The sequence below is a fragment of the Vipera ursinii genome (genome assembly GCF_947247035.1).
Source record: "Vipera ursinii genome assembly, chromosome: W".
In the NCBI taxonomy this organism is placed as follows: Eukaryota; Metazoa; Chordata; class Lepidosauria; order Squamata; family Viperidae; genus Vipera; species Vipera ursinii.
The window spans coordinates 24,563,665-24,589,249 of NC_139522.1; the positions used below are offsets into that span (position 1 = coordinate 24,563,665).

The 25,585-nt window shown below is 45.6% G+C and overlaps 1 protein-coding gene and 1 long non-coding RNA gene across 2 annotated transcripts in view; one reads left to right on the forward strand and one right to left on the reverse strand.

The window, feature by feature from the left end:
- LOC310648231 (zinc finger E-box-binding homeobox 1-like) overlaps positions 1-25,585 on the reverse strand; it is a gene marked incomplete at both ends in the record, with an annotated part of 439,898 nt that overhangs the window by 302,424 nt on the left and 111,889 nt on the right. The window lies entirely within an intron of this gene.
- On the forward strand, positions 11,599-16,170 carry LOC310648292. Its single transcript, XR_014494055.1, has 2 exons — positions 11,599-12,455; positions 14,940-16,170. It is a non-coding gene; the product is annotated as an uncharacterized lncRNA (long non-coding RNA).

Here is a 25,585-nt window from a genome sequence, read left to right on the forward strand (position 1 = left end):
TTTATCAAATGCCTTACTGAAGTCCAAGTAAATTATATCTACAGCATTCTTCTAGTCCACTAGTTTTGTCACTTGGTCAAAGAATGTAATAAGATTTGTCTGGCATGATCTGTTTTTGACAAACCCATGTTGGCTTTTAGTGATGACTTTGTTTGCATCAAGGTGTTCGCTGATTTGTTGTTTGATTATCTTTTCCAGAATCTTCCCAGGTATTGAGGTCAGGCTGATAGGTCTGTAGTTTCCTGGATCTATTTTTTTCCCTTTTTTGAAGATGGGAACTACATCAGCTCTCTTCCAGTCCTCTGGTATTTCCCCAGTGCTCCAGGATCTTTGAAAAATATAGTTCAGTGGTTCTGAGATCACGTCTGCCAGTTCCTTGAGAACCTTGGGGTGTAATCCATCTGGTCCTGGTGATTTGAACTCGTCTAGGCTGAACAGGTGTTCACTTACCATTTTCTTGCCTATCTTAACTTGCGTTTCTATTCTGTTTTTTATGGCACTGGTTTGGGTAGGTTGGACTGTTTTTTCCCTTTGTGTAAAGACAGATGCAAAAAACGAATTAAATAGTTCTGCTTTCTCCCTATTGCTTGTCACCTTCTTGCCACTTTCCCCCACTAATGGACCAATCATTTCCTTAACTTTTTTCTTGTTTTTTATATGTTGAAAGAAGCATTTTTTCTTATTTTTGACTTTGGTCGCAAGCCTTAGTTCATTTTGAGCCTTAGCTTTCCTCACTTCATCTTTGCAGGCACGGGCTATTTGCTGATATTCTGACTTAGTTATGTGCCCCTCTTTCCACTTCCTATACTTGTCCCTTTTATCTTTCAGCTTGTCAGAGAGTTCTTTATGCAGCCATGCTGGTTTCCTTTGAAAGCTGTTATTTTTCTTCTTTGTTGGTATTGTGCTAGACTGGGCCTTTATTATCTCACTTTTCAAAATTTCCTAAGCTTCTTGAGTTGTTTTCCCCTTTAGGATTCTCATCCATGGAATTCTTCCCATGGTCTCTCTAAGTTTATTGAAATTAGCTCTTTTAAAGTCCAAGACTGTAGTTTGGCTGTGTTCTATTGCTTGTGCCTCCAGAATGTTGAATTCCAATATTGCATGATCACTTCCCCCCCAAGGTTCCTGTGGCTTTGACACCTTCTATCATTTCATCTCTGTTAGTGAGAATTAAATCCAATATGGCTAATCCCCTAGTTCCCTTCTCTACTTTTTGGGAGAGAAAGTTGTCTGCTAGGTTACTGTTACTGCTAGGTTACCCTGCTTACTGTTCATACTCTGTGCATTAGACTTTTGAGTCCTTTATGACTTACCCTGTGTTTACCTGCTGCATAACTTTTGTGGTGCCTGGCTTCCCCTATTTTCTTAGATTGCCGGGGACAGTGATGTACTGTATCAATTAACTCACTATCCCCATTATTTAGTTTAAATGTTCCTCCAAAAAAGCTGTGATTTTATTGCCAAGTAACTCAGTCCCTTTCTTGGATGGATGCAGACCATCTCTTTTCTATATTTTTTCATTGGACCAGCTACAGACATCATAACTAATATAACCAAAGCCTTCTCCTTTACACCACTCCTTTAGCCACATATTAAATTCTGCTATACGCTGGCCTTTTCCATTTTGCTCCTTATACACTGGTAAAACTTCTGAAAAAGTAAGCCTACAGCCTATTCTGCTAAGTTCCTGCCCCAAGCTCTGGAAATCATTCTGCACAGAGAGTACATCTTTTTGGGACAGATCATTAGTGCCAAGATGTACAATAGCCTCCACATCACAGTCCTTGCTGGCATTCTTGATTATTTTAGAAATACGCTTCTTGTCCCTACTGGCAGTAGCACCTGGAAGACACCTGACCTCTTTCAAAACCTCTGTGTCCTTTCCTAAATTTACATCCCTTATAATTGAATCACCAACCAGAAGGTGGCTTCTCTTTTTGGATGCCTTTCTGTTCTTGCATGACTGGTGTGTAATACCAGATTCACACTTCTCCCTATCGAAAACAAGTTTTTCATCTTGGACCACGATCCCCTGCTTATTTGAGTTATTATCACAGATACCTTTACCTGTCTCCTTAATGTCCTTATTAAGGTCAGAAAGGGCACTGTATCTGTTGTGCAGGGACACAGTGAAAGCTTTGGGTTTATGGTTCACAGATCTCACCCTGCCAGATCCCACGGTTGTCCACACTGCCCTTCTCCTGCAGGATCTTTGTGGTAGAGGGGGCTGATAGCACGGAGGCTCAATAGGGTAGAAGGGCTGAACTGGACACCTAATTTCGGCCTGAAGAGCACAGATTACAGACCCTAGATAAATAATCTGTCCTTGTAGACTAGTGATTTGTTTACAGATAGGACAGTTTCCAAGTTTGAAAAGGGTACTGCGAAAGACAGCTGCAAAACAGGTGTTGCACTGAACTAAGCCAGACATGCTGAGTTACAACGAATCTCAGATGCACTTGCCCTGAATGTACCACTGCTGTTTTTGATATTTAGTTATATAATTCGCGCGCTGTTAGGTGCGCGGGCCGCTCCTTTTTTGGTAAGCCCTTGCAAAACTTACTGCATGGAGCACTTCCCAGCAGCTCTGAAAGTTGAAATTCTGCTGAAAAGTGATGGAGATCCAATGAGGACCCCAAATACAGTTCAAATACAATGCAAACCAATCAGGGCTCTAGCTCCTTTTTTGGTGCAGCCCTTGCAAAACATACAGCATGGAGCACTTCCCAGCAGCTCTGAAAGTTGAAATTCTGCTGAAAAGTGATGGAGATCCAATGAGGACCCCAAATACAGTTCAAATACAATGCAAACCAATCAGGGCTCTAGCTCCTTTTTTGGTGCAGCCGTTGCAAAACTTACAGCATGGAGCACTTCCCAGCAGCTCTGAAAGTTGAAATTCTGCTGAAAAGCGATGGAGATCCAATGAGGACCCCAAATACAGTTCAAATACAATGCAAACCAATCAGGGCTCTAGCTCCTTTTTTGGTGCAGCCCTTGCAAAACTTACAGCATGGAGCACTTCCCAGCAGCTCTGAAAGATGAAATTCTGCTGAAAAGCGATGGAGATCCAATGAGGACCCCAAATACAGTTCAAATACAATGCAAACCAATCAGGGCTCTAGCTCCTTTTTTGGTGCAGCCCTTGCAAAACTTACAGCATGGAGCACTTCCCAGCAGCTCTGAAAGTTGAAAATGAAAATGTCTCTAGCTCCCTCTTATGGCCGTTGAAAGAACACAGCGTTGGCTAATCATTACACATTTAAAGGGATACAATACATTACAAATCATGGCTTATATATTGCCAACCCAACCAGTTAGGCTGTAATCATATGACTAACATGAGAGCATAAGGTGGAAGGTCCCCTTCCCGGAGGTGTACGCCGACCTTCCTGAGGTGTTCAGCGAGCATGAATGTGATGCACTACCTCCTCACCAGCCAACCGATTGTGCCATTGTGCCATTGACATCCTGCCGGGGGGCAAACTGCCAAAGCCCCGGATGTATGCCATGACACCAAAGGAGATGAAGGAACTGAGACATATATTCATAAGAACTTGGCAAGGGGTTTCATCCAACCGGTAAGATCACGGATTGCAGCTCCAGTGCTCTTCAAGGAGAAGGATGGATCCCTACGCCTGTGTGTAGACTTTCGCGGCATCAACGGGGTTTGCGTTGAGAACATGTACCCCCTACCTTTGATGAAGGACCTATTGGCCAGGAAATAGGGAGGGGGAAGGTGAGCTAGCCTGGATTGATGTGTATGAGTCATCACCTTGGAATTTGTTTTTCTGTACTTTCTTGCTCCTGGTACAGAGACTTGGATCTCTTTGTTCTGAAAAGGTATAAAAAGTGGAAGGAATCTTTTCTGGGTGTGCCTTCATCCCTCTAAGCAGCCACAAAAAGGGAAAAGGTTATCTGACTCTGTCTTGGCCAAAAATAAAGTTGTTTTCTTGCTGAAACCTTGGCTCAGGAGTTTCTTTGGCTTTTTAAAATTCCTGAGTAGCCCAGAGAAATTGGTGAGGTTAAGAGGAGTTCAAAACAGTCCTCACATTATCCCTTAACTGTGTTTTTGGTAGAAAGCCATGATATATGCCTGTAGCACCTTCTTTAATCTTTCTGCCAAAATTGCAGCTGAGTTTATAGTCATTGTTAGTAATGAAATTGGTCTATAGCAACTGTTACGCTAATAGGGGAGAAAAACCCAACATGCCAAAGCAAACAAGCCAAGGAACACATGTTTGCTTCCGCTTTCGCAAGAGAGGGTTTCAACTTACAAAAGCAAAAGCTTTTTTTTCTCCCAAAGTTTATCTGCTAATGCCTTGGGAGGTAAAGCAAACTTGCTGGCTCTCTCTCCCAAAATAGCTGGTTTTCAGCTTACAAGAAAGGGCAGCTTGTTCCCCCTCCCCCATGCTAATGCTTGGGAAAGAAGCTGGGGGTTTATCTCAGAAAAAGCCGCCTAGTTTCTGGAACGCTGCCACATGGCTCAGCAATTGAGTGGCCTTCTCTTTTCATAGCTCAGCCTCTGGAGATCTTGGAAAGATAAGTGAGCCATCAGTGATCAGGGTGGGGAGTAGGCCCAAGCAGCTGTGGGGACCCCAAGTGGTGGGAAGCAGAGTATGGGGTATCTCGGGGTGGAGGGAGGCCTTCAGAGGCTGGAGGTAGAGGCAAACCGACCATGAGGTACCCCATATTTGACCTAATGACCAACACATTTGTTTTACGAATGCATGGGTGAAGGAGGCATGGGGGCTCATTCATTTAACATGATCCAATTAACGAATCCTCAAAGTACAAATATAATTAACAGGCTCTATTACATTTGTAACTCAAGGATTACCTTTATTTCCTTAATCTTTTGAAAAAAGTTTTGTAATAGAGCTAGTACTCTGGTTATGTCCATTTGTTCAGCAACTGTTCAAAGTCAACACAGCACTGACAATATGGACATATGACGGGTCCTCATAGTTCTGGCTGTTGCAGCTCCTCTGCAATTGTGATAAAAATTTGGATTGGCCTCTATTTACTCATCTCCTTCACAGTGTGACATATATACTCATGGATAAGCCCATGACCCTTGAAAGTTTTGTATGTTTTAATTTTCACAATAGGCTTATGTGTGGGTGGTACACTTTTCATAGTTATTTGAGTTAAAAATTCAAGGGTCATATTATCTGCAGCCCCTTCATGGATTACTGCCTTGTTGTGGCGAAGGGGCTTGCGTAATTCAATGAAGCTATGAGCTATGCCATGCAGGGCCACCCAAGGGCTAGTATTAGTAGCACCAGAAAGAATGAAGCGACTGGGCCAAAGCCGAAAGGACGCTCAGCTGTGGATGTATCTGGTGGTGAAAGGAAAGTCCGATGCTGTAAAGATTTTTTCTCCATAGGAACCTGGAATGTAAGATCCATAAATCAAGGAAAGCTGGATGTGGACAAACAAGAGATGACAAGACTGAACATCGACATCTTAGGAATCAGCAAACTAAAATGGACAGGAATGGGTGAATTTAATTCAGATGAACATCAGGTATACTACTGCGGGCAAGAATCCCTCAGAAGAAATGGAGTAGCCTTCATAGTCAATAAAAGAGTAGGAAAAACAATACTGGGATACAATCCTCAAAATGACAGAATGATCACAGTTCGAATCCAAGGCAAACCATTCAATATCACAGTAGTCCAATTCTATGCCCCAACCACCAGTGCTGAAGAGGATGAAATTGACCGGTTCTATGAAGCCCTACAGCACTTTATAGAACTAACACCAAAAAATGATGTCTTCATCATCATGGGGCATTGGAATGCTAAAGTAGGAAGCCAAAAGATAACCGGAATAACAGGCAGGTTTGGCCTTGCAGTACAAAATGAAGTAGGGCACAGGCTGATAGAATTTTGTCAAGAGAATACAATGGTCATAGCAAACACTCTTTTCCAACAACCCAAGAGACGGCTCTACACATGGACATCACCAGACGGTCAACACAGAAATCAGATTGACTATATGCTCTGCAACTAAAGATGGAGAAGCTCTATACAGTCAGTAAAAACAAGACCAGGAGCTGACTGTGGCTCAGACCATGAGCTTCTAGTTGCAAAGTTTAGGATTAAACTGAAGAAAGTAGGGAAAAGCACTAGGCCACTGAGGTATGAATTAAAACATATCCCTGTTGAATATACAGTAGAGGTGACAAATAGATTTAAGGAATTAGATCTGATAGAGTGCTTGAAGAACTATGGACAGAGGTTCGCAACATTGTACAAGAGGTAGCAACCAAAACCATCCCAAAGAAAAAGAAATGCAAGAAAGCAAAATGGCTGTCTGAGGAAACTTTGCAAATAGCTGAGGAAAGGAGGGAAGCGAAAGGCAAGGGAGAAAAAGAAAGATACGCCCAATTGAATGCAGAATTCCAGAGAATAGCTAGAAGAGATAAGAATGCCTTCTTAAATGAACAATGCAAAGAAATAGAAGAAAACAATAGAATAGGGAGGACCAGAGATCTCTTCAAGAAAATTGGAGAGATGAAGGGAACGTTTCATGCAAAAATGGGCATGATAAAGGACCAAAAAGGCAGGGACCTAACAGAGGCAGAAGAGATTAAGAAGAGGTGGCAAAATTACACAGAAGAACTACAGGTGAAACTCGAAAAATTAGAATATCGTGCAAAAGTTCATTTATTTCAGTAATGCAACTTAAAAGGGGAAACAGAAATATGAGATAGACTCATTACATGCAAAGCAAGATAGTTCAAGCCGTGATTTGTCATAATTGTGATGATTATGGCGTACAGCTCATGAAAACCCCAAATCCACAATCTCAGAAAATTAGAATATTACATGCAATCAATAAAACAAGGAGTGTACATAGAACAATATGTATGGTGAATGATATCTGGCGGGCTCGGGACAGGGGTTGTTCCGATTAGACCTCTCAGCGGCTTTCGATACCATCGACCATGGTATCCTACTGCGGCGTCTCAGGGGGTTGGGAGTGGGAGGCACTGTTTTGCGGTGGTTCTCCTCCTATCTCCTGGGCCGCTTGCAGTCGGTGTTGACGGGAGGGCAGAGGTCCGCCCCGAGGCCTCTTGTTTGTGGAGTCCCTCAGGGGTCGGTTTTCTCGCCCCTCCTGTTCAACATCTATATGAAGCCGCTGGGCGAGATCATTCGTGGTTTTGGGGTGGGGTATCATCAGTACGCTGATGATATCCAACTTTTTTTCTCCACCCCAAACCAACCCAGCGATGCCCTCGCCGTGATGTCCCGTTGCCTGGAAGCGGTCCGGGTCTGGATGGGGAGAAACAGGCTTCATCTTAATCCTGCCAAGACTGAGTGGCTGTGCATACCGGCATCTCGGGTCAACCAGACTATTCCATCTCTAAAGATGGGGGGTGAGGTGTTACCCCCCGTTGATAGGGCTCGCAACTTGGGCGTCCTCCTGGATTCGCAGCTCACTTTTGAAGACCATATAGGAGCTGTGACCAGGGGGGCTTTTGCCCAGGTTCGCCTGGTGCGCCAGTTACGATCCTACCTGGACCGAGATGCCCTACGCACAGTCACTCATGCGCTCGTGACCTCCCGTTTAGACTACTGCAACGCTCTCTACATGGGGCTGCCCTTGAGGACCACCCGGAGGCTTCAACTGGTGCAGAATGCAGCCGCGCGAGTCGTGATGAGGGTCTCCCGATACTCCCATGTAACACCTCTACTCCGCGAGCTGCATTGGCTTCCAGTTGCCCTTCGGGTGAGATTCAAGGTGCTGGTGATGACCTATAAAGCCCTAAATGGCGAGGATCTGGGATATTTGAGGGAACACCTGCTGCCAGCATCAAGTTCCCTTCGTCCAGTGCGCTCCCACAGGGAGGGTCTCCTCAGGGTGCCGCCGGTTAAAGACTGCTGGCGGGTAACACCCAGGGGTAGGGCCTTCTCAGTGGGTGCGCCTGCCCTGTGGAACCAGCTGCCTGCGGAGCTTAGGACTGCCCCCAACCTCCGTTCATTCCGCCGGGACCTGAAGACCTGGCTCTTCGAGCTCTCTGGCCCAGGCTGAGAATATTTTTAATTTTAATTTTAACTGGCTTTTAATTTTCTCAGGGTTCTATTTAATCTCTTTTAATTTGTTTTAACATTTGTATTGACTGTTTTTTAAATGCCCTGTAAACCGCACTGAGTCCTTCGGGAAAGGGCGGTATATAAATCTAAATAAATAAATATGGGACCTCTGAAAAGTATAAGCATGCATATGTACTCAATACTTGGTTTGGGCGCCTTTTGCAGCCATTACTGCCTCAATGCGGCCTGGCATGGAGGTTATCAGCCTGTGGCACTGCTGAGGTGTTATGGAAGACCGGGATACTTCAATAGCGGCCTTCAGCTCTTCTGCATTGTTCGGTCTCTTGTCTCTCATCTTTCTCTTGGCAATGCCCCATAGATTCTCTATGGGGTTCAGGTCAGGCGAGTTTGCTGGCCAATCAAGCACAGTAATCCCACGGTCACTGTGAGATAGTGCAAACTAAGGTACCAACTCAGGTGTAACCTTTTTACCCAAAGATTGGACAGAAGGTCTGATGGCCTGAAGGATTGTAACTTTGGTTTAGGCTGTGGCAGAGCTCTCAAAGCTAAGGCCTCTGACCTATGTCCAACTTCTCTGTTCTCTCTTCCTCAAAACAACTGTACTCAGCCGTTAGTATTTTTATCTTGACCCAGACATATGCATCCTGTTTTTATCTTCCAAGGCTGACATTTATCACATGTATACTCCCTTTCGCTGACAACTCCTTTTTCTTTTGTTGTTTAAGTGTATGTGGCTTATTTCACTTCTCTATATGACATTACTTATATTACCATATATTATTCCTCCCTCTGTAACGCCTATAATATGACATATGAATACCAGATGAATGTAACTGTATAAATTTATGTTGATGTGGATCTTTCGGGGTCCAGACCCTTTCATGCCAAGTGCAGTCTGGACCTGCGCAAATAAACTTCCTACATTGAAGAGCTTGGCCTGGTCTCTTGCCAATATTTTTCTATTTCAAATGGCGACCGCGGCAGGACCAAAAGGTCAAGGCAATATTTTGCTGAGGGCCGTTCAACCCCTCGGGCCCATCGGGCAGTCACTCCTGAACATTCTCCAGGCGCCACGGGGGATCCAGCCTCCGGGAGACAGCAGTGACAACTCTTTGGTACCGACGGTGCTCTGATCGAGTCCAAGAACCCTGCAGTGTAGGAACGGTGGTCTGAACAATTCCTGGCCAGGACGGGGAAGTGGACAACGCGTTTCAGGCGAGTATCTGTTAAACTCTGGTGTGCCTGTCTCATTTGAAGACAGAAGAGGGGGACTGATCACCCTCCTGGACTCAGGACAACATTGTCCCTAAAGCAGTCCGTCAGGTTGTGTGGGAGGTTAAGCCATTGCAGTTCCTATTGGTGACCGTCGGAACGTCCGGCACCGTAGGTCAGTGGCAGTGTATTAGTATGGGGGGGCGTCAGAGTGTGCCCAACACACCGTTGGCATGCATGTTAAAAGGATTTGATGATTATTTTAGTGATCCTAAATATCCAAAGGGGAATAGGATTCAATTGAAATTTCTGTGTGAACAAGCATGGCCTCCACAAGGTTCTTTTAGACGTGAGACTGTGGATGTATTATGAGGAATCCTAGCTGGGGATTGTGGGTTAGAGTCCCATCTGGGTCCTAGCTGGGGATGATAAAAAATATGGTGACCAGTGCATTGTACATTGACCAGTGGGGGAATGCATTGGATGAGAGAAGTGATGATTTGTTACAGTGTCAGGCAGAAATGATTCGTCTTTGTGTTGCCAGACCTATGGGAAAGAAGTTGAGTGTTGTGTTTAAACAGTTTAAGGATATAAACATATCTGAAACTAAAATGTCAGATACTAAGAAAGAAGTGTTCTTTAAAGAAGAGGAAGTGATTTTCAGACCCCCTCCCTGTGTGCCTCAACCACCCCCTTTGCCTCCACCAGCAGCTGCGGTTGCAGGCTGCAGCGTCTGGAGAGGCACAGCCTGTAGTGAGAAGGAAGTTTAAAGGAAAAGTGCTGATGGCTCCCAAGGATGAGGAGGAGAGCTCAGTAGCTGAAAGTGGTGAACCAAGTGAAGGTGAGGAGGATGAAAGGGAGGAAGAGTTAGTAGCTGGGGTAGATGTTTCGGTAGGAGTGACAACAAGGTCAGCCGCAGCTGAGGCAGTAGCTGCAAAGCAAGAGTTTTTGGCTCCCTTAAGACAAACTGACTGACTTAGGGAGCAGATGAAAGTCCAGAAGGGTTTTTGCGAAGATTGCTTGACAATGTGTGAATGTTGAATGAGAGGTGCATAGCACAAAGTTATGATGATATTAGAAAGAAGTTGTGGAGGTTGGAAGGTGCTTTGGGGAAGAATACCAGTGAATTATTGGAGGAAGCATGAAAAGTGTAGGGACAAAGTCAAAAAGAAAGAAAATGCCCGAGGCGAGAGATGCGAGGACAAGGCTGGAGGGGAAGACCTGGGTTAGGGTGAGGCAGGTCTGTTAGCATAATGCCTCCCAGGTTCCCCTACAGGGGACGAGGGGCAAGAGGAAATCAAGGGAATGAAGGGGGAAGAGACAGTGTGTGTGACATTGAAGGAATTGGGTTGGCAGGAAAAAGTTGGACTGACTGACGGGGACCAGGCTTGGGGAAGACCCCCCTGAGTTCTTGGTTATAATGAGTGTTGGGGGTCATCAGACAATGTTTTTGGTAGACACAGGAGCTGGGCGATTTGTTGTAAATAGTCCAGTATTGGTACCTGGACCACCGAAAATATAGGTCCAAGGGGGTGTCAGGACAAGTATTGGGAAGACAGGTCCTGACACCAGTAACATGTCTATTTAATGGGACTCAGATCCAACATGAGTTTCTCTATATTCCTGAATGCCCCTCCCCAATGTCCCTGTGTATCACCCTGTGCCTCAAGCCCCACCACCAGTGGTTCCAGTCCAGCAGCCAGTGGTGAGTCCAGTTCAACCCGCAGATGTTGATAATGACACTAATCGAGTTCCAGGGATAGGAGCCCAAGGAACTCATTGAGAAATCCTATTAAAAGCACTAGAGCATTTTGTTCAAAATATTGAAGTTTTTATAGATTGGCTATGTCAAGTACTAACCATATATGTTAATAAAAGAAATTTATGTGCCTGATGGATCCCAGGCAATATATAGTCCATTTTTGTTAGAGGAGTGTGGAGGTAGTGTCTTGTCTGTGTATCTGTATTGTATCTAGTAATGAAATGAAAAGGCCTTGTTATTCAAAGAAAGAAAAAACAACAACCAACAAACAAGGGAGCTCAGTGGCTTCTGAACAGCTCCTTATAATTATAATATCAGTTATTGATTTGTCAGAAGAAAGTATGAAATGAAATATCTGTATGTGAAATTGTTTATGCAAGCAGTTTGAATGGAAGTGAATGTATGGATATGCTAATTTTCTGTGGGTGAGAGAGAGAGTTTCACCCCCACCACAGACTGTGAAGGAAGCAATAGACTGCAGAATTTCTTTTGTTTGTTTAGTAAAAAGTAAAAAAACACAATATAAGCATTTGCATGAAAAGTTTCATGAAAGATGTGTGAGAGGAAACTATTTTGTTAGTGGTGAGATTTTTGTGTAATTCTTTTCCTGTCTCCTCACCCTTGCTAATTGTGTTGCTTTAAGAGCGAGAGAGACAGAAAGGAAAAGGGGGGTTTAATCTTTTTAACTATTTTTTTCCCGGTGTAGAATTCTGGTTTGAGGAAGCTGGGATGCATGTAAAGTTTAATGTTTTACCCTACTTGATGGAAATTTGTTTTCATTTGAATGGAATCTGATTAAATTGGCATTTGACTAAATTTATATTAGGAGCGAAGAGTTGGTATTAGACTTTGATACAAAACTATTTCAGTAACTCGGAATATTTTATTAATCTTGTTTATTTTATTTATTTTTCTGGAGTTGCTTTTTGTTGTTGTCATTTTTTTTTATTGTTTTTATGCCTGTGTGTGGGACACACTGATAGACAATATTATCTAGGAGAATTGAAGGAATTGTACTTCAACCCTTGAGAAAAGTTTGGGGATTATATATATATATATGAGCTGTGCTGTTTGATTAAGAAAGGTTGTATTGAAAATTGTTAGAAAAGCAGCTTTAACAGTTTGGTGAGTGCTCCTTTGTTGGCTTTTCACTAGGTAATTTGTTTGTAAATGTAGTCAGCGAAATGGCTTGGAGGAGGTTTTAACCCAGAAGTAGGAAAGAGAGGCAGCCAGTAGTATTTTTGTCTAAAATTGGCATTTGGGGAAGTCTTGGTGGTTAGCATTTTTTTATTAAGTGTGGGTTAAGCTGGTAGAGGACAGGAAAGCCTGGAGGAACGTTGTCCATAGGGTTGCGATGGGTCGGACACGACTTCGCAACTAACAACAACAACAATTTTGTATCAGAAAGGCGAAAAGAGGTAACCGCTTGTTCATAGCAAAGTAGTTGGGAAAACAGAAAGGACATAATGAAGGTGTGATAGTAGATGGGGAGGGAGAAAATGTGAGTGGAAGTTGGGAGAATTTCCCTCCCTTGGTCAGCATTAACCTGTGAATTTTATGCCGTTCAGCAAGTGCTGAAGTTGTTAATAAGGGAAAAGGAGAATATGCTTATGGAGTCTTCAATACTTTTGGAGAAGAGAAATGTAGAGGACTGATTAGTAACTAAGGGAAACAGTTGGCTCGTGTAAAAAAGAGAGAAGTTGGGCCAGAGTGACAGAAGGGCAATGAAGGAATGGATAATAGAAGGAAGGTTGCTTTTAAGTTGGTTTGCACAGACTTGTGAATTACATGCATTAATGGGGTCAGCACAAACATGTGCACTGTATGCCTTAAAACAAGTCTTAGAATGTTGAAGGAACAAGAATGTACAATAAGAAATATGGAAAGAGAGAAAAATAGGAAGTAGAAGAAAGTGTGAAGTAAATGTTGCCAGATGGGAGACGGAAGTTGAATAAAGCAATGTGGATACTCATGGTAACTAGGACAACCATTGAGGGAAACAATGAGGAGAAATGGGGGAAATTTGAAGTTTCAGGAATATGGGCAGAAAATAACCCTCCCAGATTTGCAACTCATCACCTTCTGATAATAATGGAGGTGACACCTTTAGTGATGCCAATTCATATTCGTCAGCACCCATGCTCTAATGAAGCCACCACTGCGATATATGAAAGCATTCAAAAATATCTTAAAGCAGGGATTTTGGTGCCTGTTCATTTTGGCTTGATTCCGCCGACTGCTAGGTGATTCTCAGTAATAGACTTAAAGGATGTGTTTTTCATGATCCCAATCCACAAGGTTAGTCAGATCTTGAATGCTATGTGCCATGTCAGCAGGGGGATATTATTTTGCAGTATGTGGACGATGTGTTAGCTACTGGAAATAGTAAAGATGCCTGTTGGAGTAATACTAGGTGTCTCTTGAACTTGCTATTAAGATGTGGATACAGAGTATCCAGGAAAAAGGCTCAATTGGTGCAACCGGGGGTGAGGTGTTTGGGATATGACATTCAGACGGGGCGCCGGTCTTTAGGTCCTGAGAGAAAGCAAGCAGTTCTTATGTTGGCAGAGCCTCACGCAAAACGACAACTAAGGGGTTTTCTGGGGATGGCAGGCTTCTGCAGGATTTGGATCCCGAATTTTGCTTTCATGGCTGCCCCTTTATGTGCAGCCACTAAAGGTGCTAATGCTGAACCATTGGAATGGGGAGAGGAACAAAAGAATGCTTTTGTTAATATTAAATTAGCATTGACTCAGGGCCCCGCATTGGCATTACCGAACTTGCGGAAACCTTTCAATTTATATGTAGATACTAGCAGAAACATAGCTCTTGGGGTCCTAACTCAGCGTTTGGGGAGTTGGCAACAACCTGTGGTGTATTTATCTAATCTAGTCATTGTTAGATACTAAGGGACATCTCTGGATCAGTGGACAGGGATTAGCGAAGTACCAGGCTATTTTAATTGAAAATTCTCAGATCAGGTTGATTATATTGAATAGGTTGACTCCTGCTACCTTGCTGCCCACAGAGACTGAGGTTGAGCATAATTGCTTGGAAGTGTTGGAAAGTGTGTATTCTAGTAGACCAGACTTGACTGATGTACCTTTGCCTGATGCCATCTCAAATGGGTGGATGCTTTACCTTTGGCTTTATTTGCAATTCGCAGTTCACCCTGTGATCAGTATAAACTTATCACCATTTGAGTTAATGTTTGCCCGTCCGCCTGATCTACTAAGAAGAAACCTGATGGGGTGGCCTGATTTGGGACATAAGGGGGGTGTGGACCTTGGAGATGGTACAAGACCTAAATAAAGCAGGTTGAAAAGCTTTGCAATTATGTGACTAAGCAAACCCCTCCTAAATTAGAAACATAGTTAACGTTTCCTTTTCAACCTGGAGACAAAGTCTGGGTGAAACATTGGAAGCGGGAACAATTAGAAGGCAGATGGAAAGGACTGTATGTTGTTATTATGTTTTCTCCTCTTGCTGTAAAGATTGCAGAATCTAAATCTTGAATCCACTGGACAAGGGTCAAAGCAGCAGATGAACCTGAATGGGTGATGTTTAAAGGTCCAGTGGCTCCTACAAGGTTAATGTTTAAATGAAAATGATATAGGATTTGTTAGTGAAATTGGACTTATTTAAAAACTTTAGTATATTCACTAAAAGGCTACTCTGCTAGAACCTTACCGGCAATAGGTTCTTCTACGCACAGTAGTGAAGCACCCTTGCTAAGTCACTCCGGAAGCTGACTTTCTACGCACGGGGGAAAAATGGAGAAAAGTTTATTTCTGCTATGGGTGTATTGTGTTGTACCACATGTAACAATGTTTGTATTTACAATTATTGACTTTGGAGTAAGCGAAAGGAAACATTTCAGATTGTTCAATTATTTCTTGTAGGCATTGGAAATTGTAATGGAAATCATCCACTTAGTTTTTATCCTGAATATTGGAATTACAGTTTACCACATCCCTGTCAGTATCCACAGGCATTTGATAGAATTGCTAAGGATGCTTGTCAAGCCAGGCAACCAGCCACTTTTGAAGCTTGTAAGTATGTGGGTTATGTGTACAGAAAGGGAATGTGTGCAAAAGCCCCATATAATGGAACACCCCCTCCTCTAATTTTGGAGTGTAGTATCCCAGTATTTTCAGGATATGAATGCATAAAACTGATCCCTCAGTGAGGCCTGGAACTTGTGTTTTGTATCTATCGGAGGATGGTTACAGAACACCAATAATTAGGCTGCAGGCTGTTGTGGATTTGGCAGGGCAATGCCTAGATAATGTCTTAAAATTGTTAGCTGAAACTACTGATAAAATCTGGACAGCTGTCTATCAAAACTGATTGGCTTTGGATTACCTATTAGCAAAAGAAGGTGGAGTGTGTGGAAAATTCAATTTTTCAAATTATTGTCTTCAAATTGATAAAACTGGGCAAATAATCCTTGTATTTTGCCTATCTTTATTAAAGCTATTTCTAATAAGTTGTCCTTAATAGCAGCACAAAGGGCCATCACACAGGTAATGGTGATGTGGGACTTTCACAAGGAACAGCTTGACAAACAGGGTGGCGAATATGTGGCCCTCCTGGTAGATTCAGAAGGGCCACAAAGGGGGGATATGAGATAGTGCAAACTAAGGTACCAACTCAGGTGTAACCTTTTTACCCAAAGATTGGACAGAAGGTCTGATGGCCTGAAGGATTGTAACTTTGGTTTAGGCTGTGGCAGAGCTCTCAAAGCTAAGGCCTCTGACCTATGTCCAACTTCTCTGTTCTCTCTTCCTCAAAACAACTGTACTCAGCCGTTAGTATTTTTATCTTGACCCAGACATATGCATCCTGTTTTTATCTTCCAAGGCTGACATTTATCACATGTATACTCCCTTTCGCTGACAACTCCTTTTTCTTTTGTTGTTTAAGTGTATGTGGCTTATTTCACTTCTCTATATGACATTACTTATATTACCATATATTATTCCTCCCTCTGTAACGCCTATAATATGACATATGAATACCAGATGAATGTAACTGTATAAATTTATGTTGATGTGGATCTTTCGGGGTCCAGACCCTTTCATGCCAAGTGCAGTCTGGACCTGCGCAAATAAACTTCCTACATTGAAGAGCTTGGCCTGGTCTCTTGCCAATATTTTTCTATTTCAACTGAACCAGGTTTTGGTGCTTTGGGCAGTGTGGGCAGGTTCCAAGTCCTGCTGGAAAATGAAGTCAGCATCCACATAAAGCTCGTCTGCGGAAGGAAGTATGAAGTGCTCCAAAATCTCCTGGTAGACGGCTGCATTGACCCTGGACTTAATGAAGCACAGTGGACCAACACCAGCAGATGACATGGCTCCACAAATCAACACAGACTGTGGAAACGTCACACTGGACTTCAAGAATCTTGCAGTGTGTGCCTCTCCATTCTTCCTCCAGACTCTGGGTCCTTGGTTTCCAAATGAGATACAAAAGTTGCTCTCATCAGAAAAGAGGACTTTGGACCACTGAGCAACAGACCAGGTCTGTTTTTCTTTAGCCAGGGTAAGACGCTTCTGATGTTTGTTGTTCCGCAGCGGCTTGACAAGAGGAATACAACATTTGAAGCCCATGTCCAGGATCCGTCTGTGTGTGGTGGCTCTTGATGCACTGACTCCAGCCTCAGTCCACTCCTTGTGAAAGTCCCCAACACTTTTGAATGGCCTTTTCCTGACAATCCTCTCCAGGCTGCGGTCATCCCTGCTGCTTGTGCACCTTTTTCTTCCACACTTTTCCCTTCCACATAACTTTCTATTAATGTGCTTTGATACAGCACTTGGGGAACATCCAACTTCTTTTGCAATTACCTTTTGAGGCTTTCCCTCCTTATGGAGGGTGTCAATGATGGTTTTCTGCACAACTGTCAGGTCAGCAGTCTTCCCCATGATTGTGATTCCTACTGAACCAGACTGAGAGACCATTTAAAGGCTCAGGAACCCTTTGCAGGTGTTATGGCTTAATTAGCTGATTAGAGAGGGACACTTTGAGCCTAGAATATTGCACCTTTTCACAATATTCTAATTTTCTGAGATTGTGGATTTGGGGTTTTCATGAGCTGTAAGCCATAATCATCACAATTATGACAAATCACGGCTTGAACTATCTTGCTTTGCATGTAATGAGTCTATCTCATATATTAGTTTCCCCTTTTAAGTTGCATTACTGAAATAAATGAACTTTTGCACGATATTCTAATTTTTTGAGTTTCACCTGTATACAAGAATGAGCTTAATGTCCCTGATAACCACGATGAGGTGTTCACTGACCTCGAGCCAGACATCCTAGAATGTGAAGTGAAGTGGGCCTTAGAAAAGCTGAGCAACAACAAAGCTAGTGGAGGTGACAGTATTCCAGCTGAGCTATTCAAAATCTTAAAAGACGATGCAGTAAAAGTGCTACACTCAATTTGCCAGTAAATTTGGAAAACTCAACAGTGGCAACAGGATTGGAAAAGATCAGTTTACATTCCAATTCCAAAGAAAGGCAGTGCCAAAGAATGTTCAAACTATCGCACCATTGCACTCATTTCACATGCTAGTAAAGTTATGCTTAAAATCCTACAAGCTAGACTCCAGCAGTATGTGGATCGAGAACTACGAGAAGTACAGGCAGGATTTCGAAGAGGCAGAGGAACTAGGGATCAAATTGCCAACATACGTTGGAACATGGAGAAAGCTAGGGAGTTCCAGAAAAACATCTACTTCTGCTTCATTGACTATGCTAAAGTATTTGATTGTGTGGATCACAACAAACTGTGGCAAGTTCTTAAAGAGATGGGAGTACCAGACCATCTTATTTGTCTCTTGAGAAACCTATATATGGGTCAAGAAGCAACAGTGAGAACACGGCACGGAACAACTGATTGGTTCAAAATTGGGAAAGGAGTCTGGCAAGGCTGTATACTGTTGCCCTGCCTGTTTAACTTATATGCAGAGCACATCATGAGAAAGGCAGGGCTAGGTGAATCAAAAGTTGGAATTAAGATTGCCGGGAGAAATATCAACAACCTAAGATATGCAGATGATACCACTCTAATGGCAGAAAGTGAAGAGCCTCTTGTTGGGAGTGAAGAAGGAAAGTGCAAAAGTTGGGTTGAAACTAAACATTAAGAAAACCAAGATAATGGCATCTGGCCCTCTCAATTCCTGGCAAATAGATGGAGAAGAAATGGAGGTAGAGACAGATTTTATTTTCCTGGGCTCCAAGATCACTGCAGACGGCGACTGCAGCCAAGAAATTAAAAGACGCTTGCTCCTGGGGAGGAAAGCCATGACAAATCTAGACAGCACACTAAAAAGCAGAGACATCACCCTGCCAACAAAAGTGTGTATTGTCAAGGCTATGGTCTTCCCAGTTGCAATGTATAGCTGTGAAAGTTGGACCATAAGAAAGGCTGAGCGCCAAAGAATTGAGGCCTTTGAACTATGGACTGCAAGGCGATCAAACCGGTCAGTCCTAGAGGAGATCAACCCTGACTGCTCTTTAGAAGGCCAGATCCTGAAGTTGAAACTCAAATACTTTGGCCACCTAATGAGAAGGAAGGACTCACTGGAGAAGAGCCTAATGCTGGGAAAGGTTGAGGGCAAGAGAAGAAGGGGACGACAGAGAATGAGGTGGCTGGATGGAGTCACTGAAGCAGTAGGCATGAGCCTAAATGGACTCCAGAAGATGGTAGAGGACAGGAAGGCCTGGAGGAAATTTGTCCATGGGGTCACGATGGGTCGGACACAACTTCGCAACTAATAACATTCTCTTTTGTCTTCTATTCTTTTGGGGCCTGCCATTCTGTTGGGGGGAGGGGGTGCATTGGGGATTATGTTGGTAACTTTTGCTTTCCTCTTTCTTTGTCTGGCCTCCTCCCTTTGAGTATGGAATGCGTCTCCTTATCTAGGAGACAGTCGCAAGGAAATGAAAGCTGGAGAAGACCTTGAGATGTGCGTTTACCATACCAGTCAGCCGGCCATCAAGCCACCTGTGGATTGGCTAGAGTTCAAACGGACATTATGACTTTGGTGGGAGGGGGCATATTGCTTGCTTTAATTATATCATTCACGCGGGCATTTCTTCAGATCTCGCCTTACACTCCCTACTGTCACTAGTCCCTAACAAAAGTTCGTTTTGAGACAATGCCTGTTTCAAGAGTTCTGCTTTCTTGGGTGATTAGTTTAAGTGGGTCCTGACAGAAGGCGAGATCTGCATAGTACTCAACCCAGACAAGTAAACTGCTCTACCGGGGGAGTCGCGACCGAATCTGTGATGGAGTTCCAGGCAGCGCAATGAGCCGAAGACCTCCTCAGCTTTGAAGCCAGCAAAAGCCTCTCCAGAGACCTGGAAGCGACTGGACCATCTGGTGAAGAAGATTGAGCCAGATGGTCACTCAGAGTTGGGAAAAAAGGAAGGCTGGGAGGTGAAAGCCCTGAAAGTCACCTTAACCTGAGGGGCATGTAAGAAAAAAGCCAGGAAGAAGAATCCAGAGCCTGCCCCACCCCACCCCCGACAAAGATGAAGAGAAAGAAGAACCCAAACCGGGATCTATGGAAGCTATAATGGAGTATGTGAAGAAAACCCTCGATGACTTTAAAATGCAAATGAAAGGGGGCCACGAATCCGAAGAAGAGTCAGAGGAGGAGGAATCCGAAGAGGGAGAGGGAGAGACTTGAGAGGCAGCAGCTGCCAAAGCCCAAGGTGCAGCACAATCCCAAGGGCGCCCACTACAATCTGCCAGGGCTAGACCCCCCCCCCCGCCAGCTGAAGTGAAGCCGATCCCAATCGGGGCAAAGTTTGATGGAGACCCAAAAAGCCTGGGGTATTTTCTGGTGCAGGTGTTCACCTACATGCAAATCTATGGGAGACCCGCCTTCGGATGTGGAGAAGGTACGTGTGGTCACTTTGGCGCTGGAAGGGCCGGCGGCCAATTGGATGGTGACTCTTTACAACTGCAATGCCCCCAAGCCAGAGAAACTGCCATGAAGTCCGTGGAGGCTGTGGAGCTCCATTGGGACAGCAGTCCGGTAGGTTGAGTCCTGGCCCTACAAGTCAGTGACCCTGGAGAGACAGATGACGGTGAGGACAACCCACTGGTGAGTGGGCCAATTGACTCCATAACAGTGCCCCTAGAACTGTCCATTCCTGGCACTGGAAAGACAGTAAAACTAGCTGCCCTTATGGACTGAGGGTGTACCCGATGCATGGTGAGCCCAGAACTGGTGGGGAAGATGGGAATACCCCTCAGGAGATTAAAGACTTCCATTACGTTTTGCCAACTGGATGGATCCGTTGTGGGAGGGGTGCCTGCTAGTTTTGCCACCAGACACTTACGCACTGACCTAGGGAACCACATAGAGACTTTGGCTTTCATTGTGGCTCCTGGAATGGAGTGGCCATTAGTCCTGGGGCTGGCATGGCTAAAGAAATGGAATCCTGCAGTTAATTGGAAGGAGGGGCAACTCAAATTTGCAGATGAGGACGCCTTTCCCATTGTTAAAGAAACTGGTGGGAAATGGGGATTACGTCGTGAATTTGCCTCCGCCCTTAATGAGTCACAGCTGCAAAGCCTTCCAATGGAATACCGAGATTTAGCTGAGGCGTTCAGTGGGCAGAAGGCAGATGAACTCCCCCCTCACCACCCCACAGACTGTGCTATTTAAATCATCCCAGAAGCGAAGCTACCAAAACCAAAAATGTACTCAATGGCTCCTAGAGTACTGAATGAACTGGAAAAGTTTATAAGGAAAAATTTACTAAGGGGTTTTATTGAACCAGTTAAACCCCGAGTAGCTGCCCCAGTCCTGTTTAGGGAAAAGAAAGGTGGATCTATTCATCTCTGCGTAGACTATAGAAGTCTCAACACTGTGTGTGTGGAGAACATGTACCCCCTACCTTTAATGAAGGACATGTTAGCACACCTGTCAAAAGGGAAAGTTTTCTCAAAACTGGACCTGAGGGAAGCTTACTACTGCATAACAATTAGAAAGGGAGATGAATGGCAAATGGCTTTTAACTGCCCATTAGGATGTTTCCAATTCAAAGTACTCCCATTTGGACTGCAGGAGGCACCTGCTGTCTTTATGCAGTTGATAAATGATGTGTTGAGGGAACACTTTGATAAGGATGTGCAGAGTACCTCTTGAGCTAACAAGAGCTTGCACAGAAAAAGAGGATACTGAGAGTAGTCAAGTTTATGCAGCAACCACACAGATACACTGAGGTGTGTAAAAAAGTTTTACTTGTGGAATAATACAATAGCACAGTCCAAGAAAATATCAGTCCAGGTCATACACGAGTGAAGAGATGATAGCAAATAACAATAGTCCAAGGATTATCCAGTACATAGTCTTCTTACCAGTCCGTAAGTCAAAACACAGTTCTTCAGGTTCAGCAAACAGTAGCAAACCCACAAACCAGAATAATCAGCAAGTAACAGCAAACGTAACAGAGAGAATAACAGAGAGAAAGAAGCTATGTCTCTAGCTCCCTCTTATGGTCGTTGGAAAAACAGCGTTGGCCAATCATCACACATTTAAAGTGATACAATACAGTTTCTATTACAACAACACAATAATAGTTTATATATATTGCCAACCCAACCAGTTAGGCCATAATCATCTACCTAAGACACTTGTATAAAGGGGTTCTGGTCTACCTGGATGATATCCTTAGGGTCAGTCATAAAGGACTCAAATGTCTGTACACCAATGCGCAGAGTACGAACAGTAAGCAGGGTGAACTAGAAATTCAGGTAAATGAGGGCGGATATGATATTGTTGCCATTACAGAAACATGGTGGGACGAAACCCACAAATGGAACACACAGCTAGAGGGTTTTAAATTATTTAAAAGAAATAGACTAAACAAAAGAGGAGGTGGAGTTGCTCTATATATAAGAAATAACTTTATCTCTACAGAAATAGAGCACAACAATGATGAAAACTGTAAACTTGAATGTATTTGGGTCAATATAAAAGGGAGAAAAAATGACATTGCCATAGGTGTATACTATAGGCCGCCCAACCAAACAGAGGAAATAGATGAACTTTTTGCTAGTCAGTTAACTAAGGTATGTAGGAAGCGCATCACAATAGTAATGGGGGACTTTAATTACCCTGATATCAACTGGGAGACAAATTCTGCACCAAGTGGAAGATCTAACAGATTCCTGACAAACCTAGCAGACAACTTTCTCTCCCAAAAAGTAGAGAAGGGAACTAGGGGATTAGCCATATTGGATTTAATTCTCACTAACAGAGATGAAATGATAGACAAGTGTCAAAGCCACAGGAACCTTGGGGGGAAGTGATCATGCAATATTGGAATTCAACATTATGGAAGCACAAGCAATAGAATACAGCCAAACTAGTCTTGGACTTTAAAAGAGCTAATTTCAATAAACTTAGAGAGACCTTGGGAAGAATTCCATGGATGAGAATCCTAAAACATTACTCTTCACAAAAAAATGGTGGACGTGTTGGGCTGAGCTCCGCGAGCTCCGGTTGCTGGGCGTCCCTTGGGAGCCCCCCAGGGGTCCTTTTGAGCCCCTGGGTAGGGGATTTAGACTATTAATTTTGGAGGCAAAGAATGAGGTAGCTTGCTGTTCGTTTTCTCCCGTCTGTGAGTGGCTGCTTCCATCTGCTCCGTCTGCTGCTTCGCCCGCTGTTTCCATCTGCTTCGTTTGTGCTGCCGCTGTGTTCGCTGTGTTTGGTTTCGGCCTGCCGGTTTCTACAGCCTCGGCGTCTCCGGGCTGCTTCGCCTCGACGTCTCCGGGCTGCCTTGGGCTGCTCTTGACGGGTTGTAGCTGGTGGTGACGGCGTTCTCTGCTGCTTCGGGCAGTAACGCTGTTGCTTCTGGCCGGCTCTCGGCGGTTTTCGGCGTCTCTGAGGTCTCTGAGGTTCCAGCTGATCGGCGGCGGCCTCGGAGTTCCAGCTGATCGGCGCCTCCATTTTGGCGCTTCCGTGTTGGCGGCGATGTCAGCGGCGGCCTCGGAGTTCCAGCTGGTCGGCGGTGGCCTCGGAGCTCCAGCTGATCGGCGCCTCTATTTTGGCCCTTCTGTGTTGGCGGCGATGTTAGCGGCGGCGGCGGCGGCGGCGGGGAGCTCTCTGTTGGACCTGCCTCGGGCCGCTTTCGGCGGCTGCGGCGTCTTCGGGCCGTTTCGACGGTGGAGGGGACGACCGCTGGTCAGCTTGGTGGCAGAGATGTCCCTGGTATTGTTTTTCGAGCCGCTGCCGGCGGCGGAGGTGGCGACGGTGACGGCGTCCTCGGGCTGCCTTTGGCAGTGGAGAGGACGACCGCGGCGACGACGGTGGTGTTGCTGCTTCGTTTGCCTTGTTCCGGCCTTCGACGGTGATGGCGACGACGGTGTTTTCGGGGCTTGCTGGCCCGTTCCATCGGCAGTGATATGGCGGTGGTCGGTGCTTTTCCATCTGGTCTGCGAGGGCCGTAGCAGCTCCGGTGGACTGCCAATTACTAACTCTCCATCTGCCTCTCTATTCCCCTTTGGACTGGGACGGACCTGGGTGCAGGCCGCAGTGGGAGAGCGGCCTGTTTTCACATCGGCACTCCCATAGAGGTGGGAGCTCTATGGGTTATGCCCCACCCAGGGTGTACATTCTTGACCATCCCCCTGGTTCAGACTCTCGACCGGTCGTGGGAGGACGGGTTGGGGTCTGCCCCCGGGAGCATCCAACCGGGTGGCAGTAGGTTGGTTGATGGCCTGAATGTTTCACTTCCTTCCTTTAGAACCTCCTACTGGACTTTTCCATTATGGGACTGCCTTATCTGGACTTGTTGGACTTATGTATAGATACTCCAGCACGGACTTGCTCGCCCTCAGGGGTGCCCCCCTCTCCTGGGTGCGTCCCGCCTTTTTCGCCATTCCCAGTCTCGATGAGGGGCCCAATTATTGGGACCCTGAGAGATGGCCGGGTAAGGTCAGGGGCTCTCGATCCAAATTTAATAGGAGGCCCCTGGTTACTTTTTTAGTTAAATTTTTTAGGGGGTTAGGGAGGGGGGCGGGGGGTAATGGTTGTTTGACTATGGGGGGTGGCCATACAACCACGGTGCAGGCCAGGCCTGGGTCTGACTGCGTTCAGGGGGAGCGGGGTGTGGTTACATCTGGGGCTCAGGAGCGGGTCGCGGGATTGCCGATTCCCACGACACTGGGGTATGGCAGCAGGCGTATGGACAGAGGGCCGTATCGTTACCGGGAGGGCCGTCCCCGCTGTTTACAAGCGGTGAGGCGCTCCGACCCTCTGTTTCTTCCCCGAGGTGCCGGGAGCGAGGATGCGCAGCCTCCTGAGCTCCGGCTGGTGTACCTGAATGCCAGGTCCGTGGTTAATAAGGCTCCCCTTGTGCGGGATTTGGTGGAGGGTGAGCATGCGGACCTGGCTTGTATTACCGAAACCTGGTTGGGCCCAGAGGGTGGGGTCCCTTTGGTTGATCTTTGCCCACCAGGTTTCCGAGCGTTACACCGGCCCCGGGCTCATGGTAGGGGCGGGGGAGTGGCGGTAGTTATCAGGGAGACCTTATGTCCGCGGGAGACCACCGTCCCTCAGATAGTCGGGTGTGAGTCTCTCTTTTTGAGGTTTGGTTCGGGGGCGCAGTTGGGCTTGCTGCTGGTGTACGTTTCGCCTAGTCACACAGCGGCAGCCCTGCCTGAGCTACTCGATGTCCTCTCCGGTTTGGTGATTGAGTTCCCCAAACTTTTAGTTTTGGGTGACTTCAATCTACCATCCCTGGGAGGGTCATCTGAGTTGGCTCGGGAGTTCATGGCTTCCATGACGGCCATGGACCTGACGCAGGTAATTTCTGAACCAACTCATGAGGGAGGCCACACCCTGGACCTAGTTTTTTTTATCTGGACGATGGCTGGATGATCTTGGTGGGGGCTCTCCATTTATCATGCCCCTGTCATGGACGGATCATCACCTCCTGCGGCTGGTCTTCCGTTTTACCACCCCCCGCCGTGGGGATACGGAACCAATTAGATGGTACCGCCCCAGGCGCTTAATGGACCCTGATGGGTTCCAGGCAGTGCTGGGATCCCCACCTGCTTCCGTCGCTCACAACTCGGCGGATGCCTTAGTGGAAGCCTGGGAAAGGGCAGCCACTGAGGCACTGGACCGAGTTGTACCCTTGCGGCCCCTGACCCGGCGCAGATCCCAACGAGCTCCATGGTTCTCCGCGGAGCTCCGGGAGATGAAGCGTCGGAAACGGGGCCTAGAGAGCTGCTGGAGGTCCAGCCGATCCGAATCCGACCGATTGCGGTTAAGAACCTATATTAGGTCTTATCTCGCTGCGATGAGGGTGGCGAGGTGTAATTACTTCTCCACCCTCAACGCGTCCGCAGATAATCGCCCGGCCGCCCTGTTTAGGGTGACTCGCTCACTTCTTAATCAGGAGGTGAGGGAGGATCCCTTACAGGGTCGTGCCGAGGAGTTTGGTCAGCATCTGTCGGACAAAATCGCTCGGATTCGGACCGGTTTGGACTCCAGCTGGGCAGAGTCTGACGATCAGG